At 37.1% G+C, this 16,224-nt stretch overlaps 1 long non-coding RNA gene across 1 annotated transcript in view; it reads left to right on the top strand.

Moving 5' to 3' along the window:
• LOC118002203 overlaps positions 1 to 16,224 on the top strand; it is a 44,001-nt gene that overhangs the window by 22,192 nt on the left and 5,585 nt on the right. The window contains exon 3 of the long non-coding RNA XR_004676980.1: positions 14,071 to 14,150. This is a non-coding gene — a long non-coding RNA (uncharacterized LOC118002203). The remainder of the gene's footprint in view (positions 1 to 14,070; positions 14,151 to 16,224) is intronic.

Here is a 16,224-nt window from a genome sequence, read left to right as displayed (position 1 = left end):
TTTATTGTAATCCTCAGTTCAATTGCTAAACAAAATACCTAAAAATAGTAAGAAGAATGCCAAGGAAATTAAAATGGTACACCAGAAGGTATTTAGCCAAAAGAAAGCAGTAAAAGAAGAATTGAAAAAATAAAAAATATATAAAGCTTATAGAAAACAAATAGCAAAATGGCAGAAATAAGATTTGTTTATCAGTAATTAGGTTATATGTCTAGTAAACTCTCCAAATTAAAAGGAAATATGGATTTTTTAAAAGCCACCCAACTATAGGCTGTCTACAAGTGACTCACTTTAGATACAAAGATACAAAATGGGTTGAAAGTTAAAAGATTGAAAAAGATATTTCATGTGTGTGTGTTATACAAAAAGAACTTAAAATTTCATAAAATACCATGTTGGCAGGGGAGAGAGGTCAAATGATATCCACACAGATGCTTACTTTCTGTACTTGATAGTTACAGCAATGGGAGTCTTTGGGTTATTACTTACCTGGGATGTAACTATTCTTTCTTTCTAAAATCTATTATGAGAGGGGCACCTGGGTGGCTCAGTTGGTTAAGCGTCCGCCTTCAGCTCAGGTCATGATCCCAGGGTCCTGGGATCGAGTCCTGCATCAGGCTCCCTGCTCAGTGGGGAGCCTGCTTCTTCCTCTCCCCCACCTCGTGCTCCTTCTCACTCTCTCTCTCAAATAAATAAATTCTTTAAAAAAATAAAATAAAATCTATTATGAGAGATCTATTCACACACTTTTCAGTCAATTAACCTTGTCATTTATGCTAGTTATTTACTTATTACTTCTCAGCTTCATATTCACCTTTCTTTGCCTTGCTTTGTGATCCTGGAGCTGGACCTTCTGGGCATTTCTCCTTTACCAGTTGACTTGATGTTAGACTTTGCCAATAGAGGGCACTGGAAGGCCATTGCAAGATCAGAACAGGAGGAAGGGACCTCTTCTCCTTTACCAGTGTGCTATGTTCAACATGGCAGCCACTGAATTCACATGCAGGGTCCTGGGACTATTCACTACAGCACCAGCTCTCATGGATTAGAAGTCCATGCCTTCTGGGAAGTTTCTCCATCCCATAGCAGCAACCCTCATTGCTTCTTTGAAGCCAGAACTCTCCAGGAAATTTCTCCACCCTGAATAACACTGTGGCTCACCAGTCAAACCAGAAGCTAATGGTAGTTAGGGGAAACCTGAAGTCTTAGCCCAAGTTTAACTCAGAGCAGGCACCTAGATGGTTAGCATATGGATCCCATAGCAATTTTTCCAGTTCTTGAATATGTAATTGGAATAGATACACTTGGCAACTGGCAGAATCTCTACATTAGCTTTGCGACCCATGAGTAAAAGCCATAATGATAGTAAGTCCCTGTGCCTTTCCCTTCCTATTCAGATATTAAACCAGAAACAGTATTACATCACTGAAAGAATTGCAAAGATCTGTACTGTCATCAAAGATTGTAAAGATATAAAGTAGTGATACTTATCACATTCCCATTAGCTTGACTATTTGGGCTGTCCAAAAGTTGGATAGATCTTATTTTTTTTTAAAGATTTTATTTATTTATTTGAGAGAGAGAATGAGATAGAGAGCATGAGAGGGGGGAGGGTCAGAGAGAGAGGCAGACTCCCTGCTGAGCAGGGAGCCTGACGTGGGACTCCATCCCGGGACTCCAGGATCATGACCTGAGCCAAAGGCAGCCGCTTAACCAACTGAGCCACCCAGGTGCCCCTGGATAGATCTTATAGAATGAATTTGGTGGCTCTGTTTGTAGCCAGTAATACAGCTACAGTACTTTGGCTGGCAGAAATTGACACAGCTTTTGGGACTTGGTTTGCAGATATTGACATGGCCAATCCATTTTTCTCCATATAAAAAATTACAAGGACCACTAGACAGTTTCTTTTTTTTTGTCAGAACCAAGAGTACATTCTTATGGTCATACTTCAGAGTTATGTCTACTCTTTTTTTCTTTGCCATAACATAGTCTGCAAAGATCTTAATCATGTTGGCATTCCACAAAACATAACATTGTTTCTGTGAATTGATATTATTCTGATTGGCTTAGATGAGCTGGAAGTAGTAGATAATTTAGATGCCTTAATAAGACAAATCTGAGCCAAAGAGTCATAGATAAACGTCACAGAATTTCAGGAGCTTATCACCTCAATGAAGTTTCTGGAAGTCCAATGGTCTGAAGCACAAGATATATCCTTCAAGGTGAAACACAGTTTACTTTTGTTCATACAACCTACCACACACACACACACACACACACACATACACACACACACGAGGCATGATGTTTGGAATTTGAAAACAACATATACTACAACTGTGTGTTCTACTTTAACCTATATACAAATTACCTGCAAATTTGCTCTTTCAGCACAAAAGAAGGCTTTGAAACAAGTCCAGGTTTCAGTGCAATCTGCTTCTCCCCTTGGACCTTATAATCCAGGAGATCCAAAGATACTCACATTATCTGTGACAAATAAGAATGCTGTATGGAGAATCTGGCAAGAACTCAAAGGATAATTGCAACACAAGCCTTAAGGATTTGGGACATAACTATGCCTTTAAGAGATAACTATTCTCCTTATGAGAAACAGCTTCTGACTCGCTACTTGGCTTTGGTAAAGACTTAATGCTAATCATGGGATATCAGGTGACTGTGAAGTCTGAGTTTTCAGTCATGAACTAGTTGTTTCCTGATCCATCAAACTAAAGGTTGCGCATGAACAAAAAAAAATACATTATCAAGTGGAAAGAGTATATAAGAGACCAGAGTCAGGTAGATCTCAAAGTTAGAAATGAGTTGTATGAGTCGGTGGTTCAGACTTATTTGAAACCAACTCCTACTGCAATCCACTCTCTCAATCCACATTTCTGGCCTAATGCAGAGTTCTTTATGATTCATAGACTGAGAGGAAAAAAGGAAACTTTATGCTGTTTTGTAGATGATTCTGGACAGTATGCTCATGTTACCTGGAAATGAACACTTCATATTTACGGTCCCCACAATAATGGCCCTGGAAGACAATAGTGAAGTGCAACATCCCACTAGATAGAATTCCAAACAGTATCTTTTACTTTGGATAGACTGAGAGATAAGCAGAAGGATGGATTACATTGTTGATATAATAGTTGTTAATGGTTGTTGATGGGTTGTCTGGATGAATACAAACTTGGAAGAAACAAGAAAGGAAGATCGATGAGAAGGAGCTCTTGGGTCAAGAGGTATGTGAATGGACCTCTCAGAATGAGCATAGCCTGTAAAGATATTTTATTTGACTTGTGGATGTCTACCCAAAGGCAGACATTTTGGGGGACACTCAAAATAATAAGGTAGACAAATGACTCACTCTGTTGGTGTCAGTAACCTCTTCCTCTGCCAACAGAATGCTTACTCAGTAGGCCCATGAAGAAAGGTCATGGCGGTAGGGATGAAATATGGACTTTAACAATACAGGCTTCCTTTTGCCAAGGTCAACATTGATAGTGCTACTGCTGAGTGCGCAATCTGCCAGTTACTTGGTCAACACTGAGTTTTCTATATGGCACCATTCACATAGGGAATCCACCACTTAGAAGCAGATTGATTACAGTGCACCTTCACCATGAGAAAGCAGGTAAAGATTTAACTTTACTGGAATAGAAATATATTCTGAATATCAATTTGCCTTCAGTGCCCATGATGCTTCTAGCACCACCATCCGCAGACTCACAGAGTACTTTAATCACTGTCATGAGATTTTACACAGCATTGATTCTGATCAAGAAACCAGTTTCTCAACATGAGCTACAAAGGTCTTGTGGAATTAATTGGTCTTACTGCTTACTCTCTCACCCAGACAGAGCTGACCTAATACAAAGTATGAAATGGCTTACTGAGGAGTCATTTACAGTGGCAGTTATAAGAGACCAGCTTAAAGTGATGTAGTTTCATAGGATGTAGTATATACTTTGAATTAGACACAATATTATATGGTTGTGTTGCCCCCACAGCCAGAATACATGACTCCAAGAATCAAAGGTAAGAAGGGACTCCTCTTACTATTTTACCTACTAACCTAGTCACAGAATGTTTGTTTCCTACCCTGAAAACCCTGAAGTGTTCTGGACTAGAGATCTTAGTTCCCAGGGAGAGGATATTTCCACCAGGGAACAAAATAATACTTCCGTTCACTTTGAAGAGAAAACTGCACATTTTAAGTTTTCTCATATCACTGGTTGGAGTGATTGGATTGATCCTAATTATTAAAGAGAAATTGGTTTGCTGACACACAGTAGGGGAGTCTCTGAGGTGCCTTTCAATGCTTCCACACCCACTGGTAAATGCAAATGGAAAATGACAGCAATGACTACAAAACAAAAGTCAAAACCATTAAGGACTCAGATCCTTCAGAAATGATGGTTTGATGTACCTTACTAGGTAAAGCACCAAAGCCACCTAAGGTTGGAAAGGAAATTTAAAATATAATATTGGGAGAAGGAAGTCACAGATACTTCTTCATGACCAATTACAGAAATAATATGGTATATAATACATATTTTAAAAAATTATAAAGTTAACCTTCAACAAACTTGTATAAAATGATAAAGAGAAGAAGGAGAAAGTATATAGGTAGGCAGATAAATATGTAAATAGATATTCAGGTATCTATCTTTACAAATCCTTAAGATAAGTCCAACAGGCCTTGAATGAATTTGAGAATTAATTAATATAATCAACAATAGATACTTCTGGTCAAGACTCAGAGAATTCTCAAAAAGATAGGAAGAGGACTCAGATACTAAACAGCTCCCCAAATACTAAAATGTCTGCTATGCACAAAATATGTTTATTTTGGAAAAATTTTATAGAAATATTGAACAAATTCTATTTAAATCTCTAAGGCAAGGGCTTATTAGTCAAATAACAAAGTATGAAAAAATCTTTAGCCACACTTGTTATTAACATGAGTGTAGACTAATTACTGCATCATATGGTTCCAGGATACCTGTTCTGATTACCACAGAGAGTAATTAGATAAACAGTCAATGGAGTAATATAATCCTGAATGATTTAAGGTAATATATTTTAATACATTTTGTTTTTAGTGATACTGTGTGAATCAATATAATTTTTTGTAGACAGTATAAAATGGTGACTTGTACACCTCTTACTTTTGACATATGTGACTATTTACCTGCTGTTGCCAATATGAAATGTATTAGTATTAGAAATAATCAGAAAAGGTAATATGGTATCAGATAAAATATCACAATAGTAATAAGAGATTCTACTATTCACTTAATTGCAATGAGAATGTTTCCTATGAAACATGTTTTCTAACTTAAATTCTACTCTTCTCAATTTAAAATTTAGGAATTAAGGGAAAAAACAGAAGAAACAGCTACTTCGTGAAACCTGAAGAAAATACTGACTTGCTGGGGGAAGTTTAAAAGCACTAACTGAAATACATCCACTGTGCACAGCTTTAGCAGGGCCTGGAGGGAGAGAAAGTCATCTCTACTGACCACAAGATAATAGTTCATACACTACATATATCTGTCTACAAATAACAACTGTTACTGTATGATGAGTACAGAAACAGGGTTTCCAATAGATAAGACCCTGAAATAGCAATTAGTTATTAGGGACTCAGGTCAAAATCAGGAATCAAATATTCTTTGAACAGTAATAGCGAATTTATAATATTCATGCGACCTCCATCCACTCACCACTTTATTATTTCATTCATTAACTAATCACTTATTGAACATGTCCTATTTGACAGATAGTGAAAAAAAACATTGAAGGAACAAAATGTTACTTTTCTCACATATATTATAGTCAAGCAGAGAAGAAAAAAAAAACAAATTGAATAAACAACCATAGCAGTAAAAATCATACACATGGAAGTAACCAAGGATTGCTCAAAAGTTACCATGTGGATGTAATAGTTGCTTGTTTATTTTAATGCTGCTTACAAGATGTGATCATTTTGTGATAATCCACTGACCTAAACATTTATGACTGGTGTACTTTTCAAGAAAAACTTGAAGATAAATAATAAGTAATAATGATAATAAAAATAATAATATTTTGGCTTTTGAAGGGAAAGGATTAGTACTCAGCTTTCCAGAAATTTATACTAATTTAATAATTAATTTCCTGAATATCTAAATAAAGAAGGGTTTTCATGATTGTTTTTAAGTTTATGTGACGTGGCAAAGGTTAGCTTCTTTTTAAAATCTTATTGCTGATCACTAGTTCATAATAGCTGTTGAGGTCTTTTAATCTAAGGACACTTTAAAAGAAAATCACTGAGATTTGTAAAAAAAAAAAAAAAAAGAATTCACCACAGTTGAGCAGTGGTTCTACTGGTACAATAGAGTGCCTGTTAGAGAACATAATAATAATATTTGGAGAACAATGTATTGCTATTAAAGGGAACATCTTGGATATACTCTGGTTTTCTATTAATACATAAAATTGGGTTAAACTGTGATTAAGTGTGTGTATTAGTTAGGCTTTTTGGTTGCAAGCTAAGAAAACTTATCCTTAGAAACCCATGCAGAAAATCGGTTGGAAGATTACTGGGTTGTTCAGAAAAACTGAAAAAGAACTTAGGACATTCAGAAATTAGGTTTAGACCAGTGGAGACAAGTAGCAGTGGTCACACTTAAGGTCTTGTCACAGAAATCATTTGGTTAGGACATTGCTACTGCAATATACCATTAAACTCTTCATGCTGCCCCTTGAATTGTCACCAAAATGTCTACCACTTGAGACTTTATCTTTACCATCCTGAGACGTTGGTTCACAATTTCAAGATTCAAACTCCCAGGTGGAAACATCTGATTGGTCAGAGTCCCTGCTTCTAATGAACACTCACATAAAATAGGAAAAGTGTCTAGATGTTGCTTAACTTAAAAAAAAAAAAAATCAACAAACTCACATTATAGGAAAAAGGAAAAGCAACTACTCAGATATATTTATTATTTATTTATTTTTTAGTAGGCTTTACCCCCAATGTGGGGCTTGAACTCACAACCCCTACATCAAAAGTTGCATATTCTACTGAGCCAGCCAGGTGCCCCTCAGGTTTATTTTCAAAACCTGTGGACTGTGTTCTCCAGGACTCTAGTTAAATAAAAGGTACTAGTGGGCAGCAATTAAAGTGATTGTCATTAAGTGGTAATGTAAACAGAGAGCATGACCACAAATATGACTTTTTCTAAAACTCAGTGGATTGAATTTTGGAGTTATTTCTCTTTGCAGTTTTGTTTATACACCATATATATTTCTCTTAAATAAAGTCTAAGCAAATTAGAAGCTATGGGAACTAGAGAATCATATATACTACTTCCCTTCCCCTTGAATCTAAGCTGTCCTTTGACTTGGTTGAGGAATCAAATGAGATGGAAGTGACACTGTGTCAATTCTGGACCTAGCTTTTAAAAATATTGCCTGCTTCAATTTCTGCAATCTTGGAAGTCAACTACCATGTGGGAAGTCTGATATCACCATACTGTCAGGAAGCCTAAGCTAGCCATGTGAATAGTCCAAGTGGGGGGAGAAAAATGACTGGTCAGTTGCAAACTGTATGATCCTTTGAGTTGAGTCACCAGGCTTGAGAATTAAGAAGCCATCTTTTGTGAGCCAACCTCATGAGGTACCATGTAGAACAGACTGGCTACACAGCCAAACTTAGGTCAGATTGAAGAATCATGAGAAATAATAAATTGTGCTTTTTAAAAGTGAACTAAATTTTGGGTTTGTTCATCCAGTAGTAGATAACTGGGATGGAATGGTACCTAAAAGTAGGATAATTTCATGACAAAAACCTAAAACATAGTATTAGTTTGGGTCTAAAAGGCAGCAAAGAGACTGTGGGGATTGGAAGGGAAGGCATTACTGGAATGCAGGGAACCTATGTTAGGTATTGAAACACCTGGCGAGACTGTCATCTCCAATGATATGAAAAATAAAAATTGGGCTTGGTGAAGTTGTAGATCTGGATGCATATATTTCCAGGCAGAATTTTGCAACTAAATTTGGCCACATTTAACTGCCTATGATTGTATATTACAGGAGAAAAATGACAGAAAGAAGGAATACTTCAGTAGTCAAGGAGACTGAGTTACATTACTATCTCCTCCAGACAGCAAAAGACTTCCAAAGCAAAAATGACCTCAGAACAAAGACCCAATCCAAGGTGCTGCTAGTAAATCATGGACTCAGAGTCAGTTCCAAATTGAGAGTTAAGATCTCGGAAAAGTTTAAGGCAGTGCCTAGAATTAAAGCCTCTTATCTAGAGAAAGATATTTCTAACCATCTTAAGGTCATGAATCTTAAGAACATAGTCCACAGCACTATATCTCACAAAATAAAGTACAAGAGGTCCTGCCTCAAAAAGATCTGTACTTTTGATCAAATGAAATAAAACCCACTAAGACTCATAGAAAATCCACAATGTTTTCAAGAGAATTTTATTGGTAAAATTGCCACAAATGGGACTAAAAGAGATAGAGGCAGAAAAAAGGAAAAAAAATCTTTGGGCCTGAAAACTTCTATGGGCAGGAAGAGAATATAACTGAGAAAGTTCTATGTCGAAAGCACAAAGTATTTCATATGGAAAAAGAAAAAATTATCTCAGAGGCTAGGGCCAAAAGATGCAGGAAGAACTCGAGAGCCATACAAAACCATTCCCAGAGAGCACACATAGATCCCAGTCAAGGAGCATACCTTGTACCCTGCCTCTGGAGCAGGAAGACTTGGGAAATATTCCCTGCAGAGATTGCAGAATTGCTATGGGCTAGTGACTGATATAGGTCATCTCCTTTTCCCTTCTTGAACGGGAGTTCTCCTATTCAACATATGGCATCTTATGTTCCCTTACATGGCAAAAGAGAATTAGCAGAAATGATTAAGGATCATAAAATGTGAAGATTATCCTGGATTAACTGGTGGGGGGGGGCAACTCTAAAAGGGAGGCAAAAAGGTCCGAGTCAGAGTAAAGAGAAGTAAACGGAAGCAGGGGTTTCTGTGGAGAGATGAGAGAGAAAAGGGGGTGGAGGGAGAGAGAGATTTGAGTATGTCACATTGCTGGCTTGAAGATGCAGGAAAAAGCCACTAGCCTCAATGCAAGTAGCTCTCAAAGCTGGAAAAGGCAAGGGGACAAGATTCTCTCCTACAGCCTCCAGAAAGAAGGCAGGCCACCCAACACCTTGATTTTATGATACTGATGAAACTGATTTTGGACTTCTGATCTCCAAAATGGTGAGATAATATATTTATGTTGTTTTAAACTGCTAAGTTTCTGGTACTTTGTTACAGAAGATATTGGAAACTAATATACTGCCAATATCTCCCTCATGTGTTGGGTAGGGAGGAAAGCTAACTTGTCTTACTTCACAGGTCTTTGATCCTGAGGAATCGTATTCATGGATCTCTGCATCTGACATGGATAACGAGACACTGGATTGAATATATCTGATCCTGATGCCATAATGGGCTGAGGCTTGAGAGATCTTAGAATGTACTCTGTATGTACATACAAAGAATGCATTATGCATGTGGAGGATCATGAATTGTGTGGCCAGATGGACTGCAGTAGATATCCCCTGAAGACAGTTACCATTGATTCCTTCCCTCCCTGCATGTCCATGTTGCTCCTCACATCAGGAGGTAGAGTTTGTTATCCTTCTCCGTGATTCTGGCCTGGCCTTGTAGCTTTCTTTGACCAGTAGAATTCAGCAAAAAGGAACCTGTCAGTTTCACATCTAGCCTTGAAGAGGATTGACAGCTTCTGCTTCCTCTCTCTTGGAAGTCAGCCCTTATGTGAAAAATCTTGTGTGAAGACCATCAGTGTATGAAGAAAGTCTACCCTTTTTTGAAAGTGGTAAATTATGAAGATTCTCATGGGTGTGTGATGTATATTAACTGCTTACTTTAAAAAAAAAAACTATTTTGCTTGTGGGTGATGTACACTTCCAATCTGTGATGCATTGCTGCTCTTATGTATTTGCATACAGTTAAAGGCTGTATGATGAAAGAGAGAAGTCTTGTCGATTCGTAGCTGTTGCGCCCATCCTAAATGGTAAAGCCATCTTGGATGAAGTCAGACACTATGACTATATGGACCAAAACAAACAAACAAACAAACAAAATTTTAAAAACCCAGATATACCCAGCCTTAGTTGTAGAATCATGAGAAATAATATACGCATTGCTAGTATTTTAAACTGCTAAGTTTTGTGTTGGTTTGCCATCCTGTAATACACAACTGAGAGTTAATGTTAGCAGTAAAAATAATAATAATAATAATTTCAGGGTTTTGTTGTCTGTGTTTTTAACATTAATGAACCTAAAATTATCATTTTATATTACCTACACCTGGAAAGTTTTAATAAAATATGATTTGGTTAAAGTGAAACCTTCTATGTTAGCAAAAATCCCATAGTATACCTGCCTCAGTAAGATTGATTAGATGTATTGACCATGTTTTTATTGTTACTTAGATTTTAATCTTCAACTGTTCTTTTTTTTTTTATTTTATTTGCCCAAGAGTGTATACTATGATTTTACCACTTAACACCATAAAGTAGCATTACATAATGAATAGCACATTAAGAATTTTAACTCTTGAAGATAGAATCAGTAATGCATAAAGATTTTTCCCTCTCTAGACCCAATAATCTTGACTAATATTCAGGTAGGGTTCACTTGGGCCAAATATCTAGATAGAAAAATAGATCAGTTGATGGATAGATAGATGGGTAGAAAGAAAAATAGATAGATGATAGATAGATAGATAGATAGGCAGAAAACCAATTAGATGGATAAGCAGACATATAAGGCCTTGTTAACTTGGGACTTTGTTGTACAAAGGCAAAAGAACATGTTGACCTTTATCAAACCTAAACTCTAAAGTAAGCACTTTTTACTAATACCCATTCACCATGAACTGTGAATGCTATAATGTGATTTTCAGTCTTCAAGTCCTTTTTTATTTATTCTTAAATAGTATGGGAATAGTTCTTGTTTGGTCTGTAGAAGTTATTTATTGCTGTGTAACAAATTCCTCAAAACTTAACAGCTTAATATATTTATTATCCGATACAGATTCTGAAGTTCCAGTTTCCTAGAGCATCTTAGCTGAGACATTCTGGCTTGGGGTCTTTTATGAGGTTAGAGTCAAGCTGTCAACTAGATCTACATTCATCTCCAGACTTGACTAGGGTTGAAGGATCAGCTTTCAAGCTCATTCACATGGTTATTGGCAGGCCTCAATTCACTCAAACTGACAGCTAGTTTTGCTATCATTAACATAAAGGAAATTATATTTGAATATGGAATAGGAAAAATATAATCATAGAATAAAGGAAAATCTCTCCTGATAAAGAGTTGTCAAATTTGAAGAGCTATAAAAGAATATATCCTAAACATCTAAAACCTCTGTTGCAGATAGGTTAACACATAACATTTTATTTTGTATTACAGCACATTACCTATCTTCAGGGATATTATAGTATACCATGGATATGGTTTGTGAAGTCTTTTGAGGGAAAAGGAAAGTCTACCCTTTTTTGAAAGTGGTAAATTATGAAGATTCTCATGGGTGTGTGATGTATATTAACTGCTTACTTAAAAAAAAAAACTATTTTGCTTGTGGGTGATGTACACTTCCAATCTGTGCTGCATTGCTGCTCTTATGTATTTGCATGTGCCCAGTTCTGCTTGAAAATCTGTGATAGTTTTAAACCTCTTAAGGGAAAAAGAGTGTCTTATTGGCTTCTGAATGTGCTCTCTTGTTCTTTCTATTGCCCTTAGAAGAAATTTCAATGATGGTGCAGAGGCCATGGTGTCAAGTCATTCTGTGATGATAGCTTGAAAACTTCGCAAAGTGTTTCAGGGATAATAAGTGCCAGGGAGAGTACCAGCAGCAGCATTTACACATGGTTCATAGGCAACCAAGCCTTCAAATTCTGAAGAGTTGGCACTGAGAATATACTGTGTGATAGTTTTTGCAGAAAGATAGAGTGAATTCTTATATTACTGATGATGAAAGAGTATGCATAAAACTAAATGAATTTCTTGCTAGCAAAACTATCTAAAATTATGGCAAGAGGCATTCTTTACTTTTCATTTTTGGGCATGATATTGATCTGAAAATGGAAAATGACAATTGTTTTGTGGGCAATATACTCATAATTAGAGCTGCATGGAAAATTTTCATATGTGAAATTATTTTTGCTGAAATTTTTCATTTTTTGCCCAGGGCCTTTTTTTGTTAATTTAATCATATATAAAAATAGTTTTTGTGTAAGAACAATTTTCCATATTCTCTATTCTAAAATTATAATCTTCTTTTCCCCAGGAAGGAATATAGAAAGCTTGTATATAAACTGGAGAGAAAATCAATCAATATGAGGAGTTATTGGGGCGCCTGGGTGGCTCAGTTGGTTAAGCGACTGCCTTCGGCTCAGGTCATGATCCTGGAGTCCCGGGATCGAGTCCCACATCGGGGTCCCTGCTCGGCAGGGAGCCTGCTTCTCCCTCTAACCCTCCCCCCTCTCATGTACTCTCTCTCTCTCATTCTCGCTCTCTCAAATAAATAATAAATATTTTTTAAAAAAATATGAGGAGTTATCACAGTTAATTCACGTTTGATTAGTGAAGATTTTTGCACAGAGAAGCAAACTTGGGTCATTCAGGGAAGTTTTTAGCTTTCTTTAAGAGAAAGCTCAATTAAACATGGCTTAAAGAGGGGGGGGGTCTGGGTGCCTCAGTCAGTTAAGCTCCTTCCTTCAGCTCAGGTCATGATCTCAGGGTCCTGGGATCAAGCCCCACGTCAGGCTCCCAACTCAGAGGGGAGTCTGCTTCTCCCTCTTCCTCTCCATCTGCCTGTAACCCTGCTCATCCTCTTTCTCTCTCCCTCTCTCAAATAAATAAATAAACAAAACCTTTAAAAAAATAAACATGGCTTAAAAAATAAGGACAATTAATTTAAGAATTATAACAAGAACCGCTAATACTTGTTGTTTGGGAGTTGTTGAATTCAGCACCTCTGAGAAGCCCTTGGCTTTACTGTTACAGTGACAAGTAAAAGAGCTCAGTGAAGTTCAAGTGAAAGAGCCTGAGATTAGTTACTTTCTTAAGTATATGTCCAAAGTCAACTCCTCTACCTGACAGTTTGTAAAATAGGACACAAGAGAAAACATTTGACTTTTTTGCCTATTCAGATTTCCAATGAAAGATAATTTTAATATATTTTAACCCTGGACATTTTTAATAATCTGATTACCATAATTTGCAGTTGGCTTCTCTGGTTTCAGTCTGAATATTATTGCAGTAACTATGCTGGGCCAAAGTTCAGGGTCTGGAATCGTAAAGACTTAAGCTACGGGTAAGTGTATGACATTGGGAAAATCACTTTCCTTCATTTATAATATGTGGATAATGGTGGTGACTACCTCGTAAGGTGTGTGTGTGTGTGTGTGTGTGTGTGTAGAGAGAGAGAAGGCAGCATTAAATTAGATCATGCATATAAAACTTTAAGAATTAATGTCACAGAGTAAATCTTCAATGCATATAAGTTCCATAAAGGTTGTTGTTGCTGCTGCTGAAGATGATGATGATTCAATCTGGTGTACCTCGGGCTCTGTATCAGTGCTACATATGTGCCAAATGAACCACATGTCCGTAATCATATGTTGGCACGAGATAGTGGAATATTTAGCATTCCTTTTTTTTAAAAAAGATTTTATTTATTTATTTGACAGAGAAAGACACAGCGAGAGAGGGAACACAAGCAGGGGGAGTGGGAGAGGGAGAAACAGGCTTCCCACAGAGCAGGGAGCCCGATGCGGGGCTCGATCCCAGGACCCTGGGATCATGACCTGAGCCAAAGGCAGACGCTTAACGACTGAGCAACCCAGGTGCCCTTTAGCATTCCATTTAATTTATATCCTTCTTTTTCAGGGTCATTCATTGAATATTCATAGTTTTCTAGCCATTGCACAAGCCCTTTCCTTAACTTCTTTCCTTAATTTCCAATCATTTATTTTACAGGAGAGGAAATGGCTTCAGAAAGATTAACTAACTCGTCCAAATCATTGCCAGGATGTGGTGGGACAGTGATTCAGGCACAGGTCAGTTTTGTTCCCAGTGGCTTCTTTTAACCACTACAGGATTTTGCTTCTCTTTCCCAATGCTTTCAGGAAAATTTTTTACAAAACCCATCTATATAATTAAGTTCTGAACTATAAATGATTTTAGACCCCCCCCCCCCCAGAGTTTTGTTTTCACTTTCCCCTTTTGTCTAGTATTCTTCATTCTTCACAATTTCTCTCAGGATTACTTACTTAATATACTTGTAAAGGGTTCTTATGAGGACTGCTACAAACCGTTAACTGGTTTCCTTGCACACACATTGGCGTTTGAACTAAGTTTTTGACTTTTTCTCATTAAAATTCATTATATTTACTGAATTTCTTCTCTGTTGAATTAGTTTGGATTTCTTGTAGAATATACCTGTATACTGATCAAATAGGTAGTAATGAAATTATATGCATAAGGAAGTTAGCATTTGCTTCTCATATTATAATCATAAATTTTGAGTGGATGGTATAAACATTGATAGTTCATGTTATGGGCTGAATCGTGTCCTCCTAAAACTCGTTATGTTGCAACCCTAACCCTCAGTATCTCAGAATGTGAGTGCAATTGGAGATAGGGCCTGTAACTGTAAAGAAGTGATTAAGTTAAAGTGAGGCTAGTAGGGTAGGCCCTAATCCAATCTGACTGGTGGTATAAGAAGAAGAAATTTTGATACCCAAAGGAACACTAGTGATATGTGCACAGAGAACAGACCACGTGAGGACACAGCAAGAAGGCTGCCATCTACAGGCCAAGGAGAGACCTCTCCAGGAGAAACTAAACCTGCCTACATCTTGATCTGGGACTTCTAGCTTCTAGAACTGTGAGAAAATAAATTTCTGTTGCTTAGTCTGTGGTATTTTATTATGGTGTACCTAGTAAACTGACAGGGTTTATTTATTTATTCCAAAAATATTTACTGCAAATGTCCACTCTACTCCAGATATGTTCCTAGCACCATAAGATGGTATGTTGCAACAAGCAGGGCATCCTAAAATATATGTGAAATGTTGGTACCATGGGGGAAAGAATAGTACAAGCCTGAAAGCCTGTTTTTCTCATTGATGTCGTTGTTGAAGATGATCAAAATCATGATTATGGCATTGTACCATGAAAATAATTTCCAGGTGAATTTTTGAGAAAGATAAATATTTTCTTTCCTAAGAGATTATGAAACTGTATATATAACAACACAGGCCTTGTTAACTTGATAATACTCATTTGTTAATAATTTTCTGTACATCGTAGCAACTAAGTTCTTTTGTGCTGGGGTAGTTGAATGTTAAGCATGGCTTATAGAAGTAATGACTTGCTCTCACCTATCCTCCTGACACCTAGAGTATGTTTACTCCTGATTTACATGGAAGTTGAAATCCCTCATAGGAAAGTGGTATGACTTAACAGGTGAATAGATTGAGACATAAGAATGGAGGTAGGTGATAGGATTGTGAGTTTTTAGAGAGAATTCTACCTTGGAACGTGTGAGGTGCTGCATGATGAGGCAAGTTTCACAACACAGGCTGAGGCAGTCTTCACCTAAACTTTCTGGAAGCAGGCATATGCCATGGGGATAAGCTGCTATGTGAAATTCTGGAACAGCCATGTCCCTAAAGTCTGTATTAACTTGAGGCTCTCCTGTACAGAAGGACAATAAAATAAGGAAGGCATTTCCACTGTCCTTTTCAGACAACAGAGATGATGCCATTGTCTGGGTCAATTCAGTAACAGCCTAAGCATTAGCCTGAATGGTGCTCTGAATAGTTACCTAAGCGGGAAACAGAAGAAGACGGGAGTGGGCTCTGCAGAGTATGAAGGGCAACTCAGTGGAGCTAGCCTTGGTCTTGATGATTCTATGATTTATTGGGTCTATAATCCAATGCTCTACAGATTTTAGAAGGGGAAAGTCTCCTGGAAAGGAGGCGAAGTTCTGTAGTTATAAAGGTACAAAATGTGGGACCAATGGCAAGCCTGATTTACTTTATATTCAAAGGAGGATGAGATCTTGGGATCAAAATTGATGGCACTGAAACATATCCTCCAAACTTAGAGTGAGTTGATCAAATTGGC

Source organism: Mirounga leonina, unplaced genomic scaffold, assembly GCF_011800145.1.
Source record: "Mirounga leonina isolate KUSES-001 unplaced genomic scaffold, KU_Mleo_1.0 Mir_82, whole genome shotgun sequence".
Classification (NCBI taxonomy): domain Eukaryota; kingdom Metazoa; phylum Chordata; class Mammalia; order Carnivora; family Phocidae; genus Mirounga; species Mirounga leonina.
The sequence above is the reverse complement of the archived record's forward strand: the minus strand, read 5'-3'. Positions and strand labels throughout refer to the sequence as shown.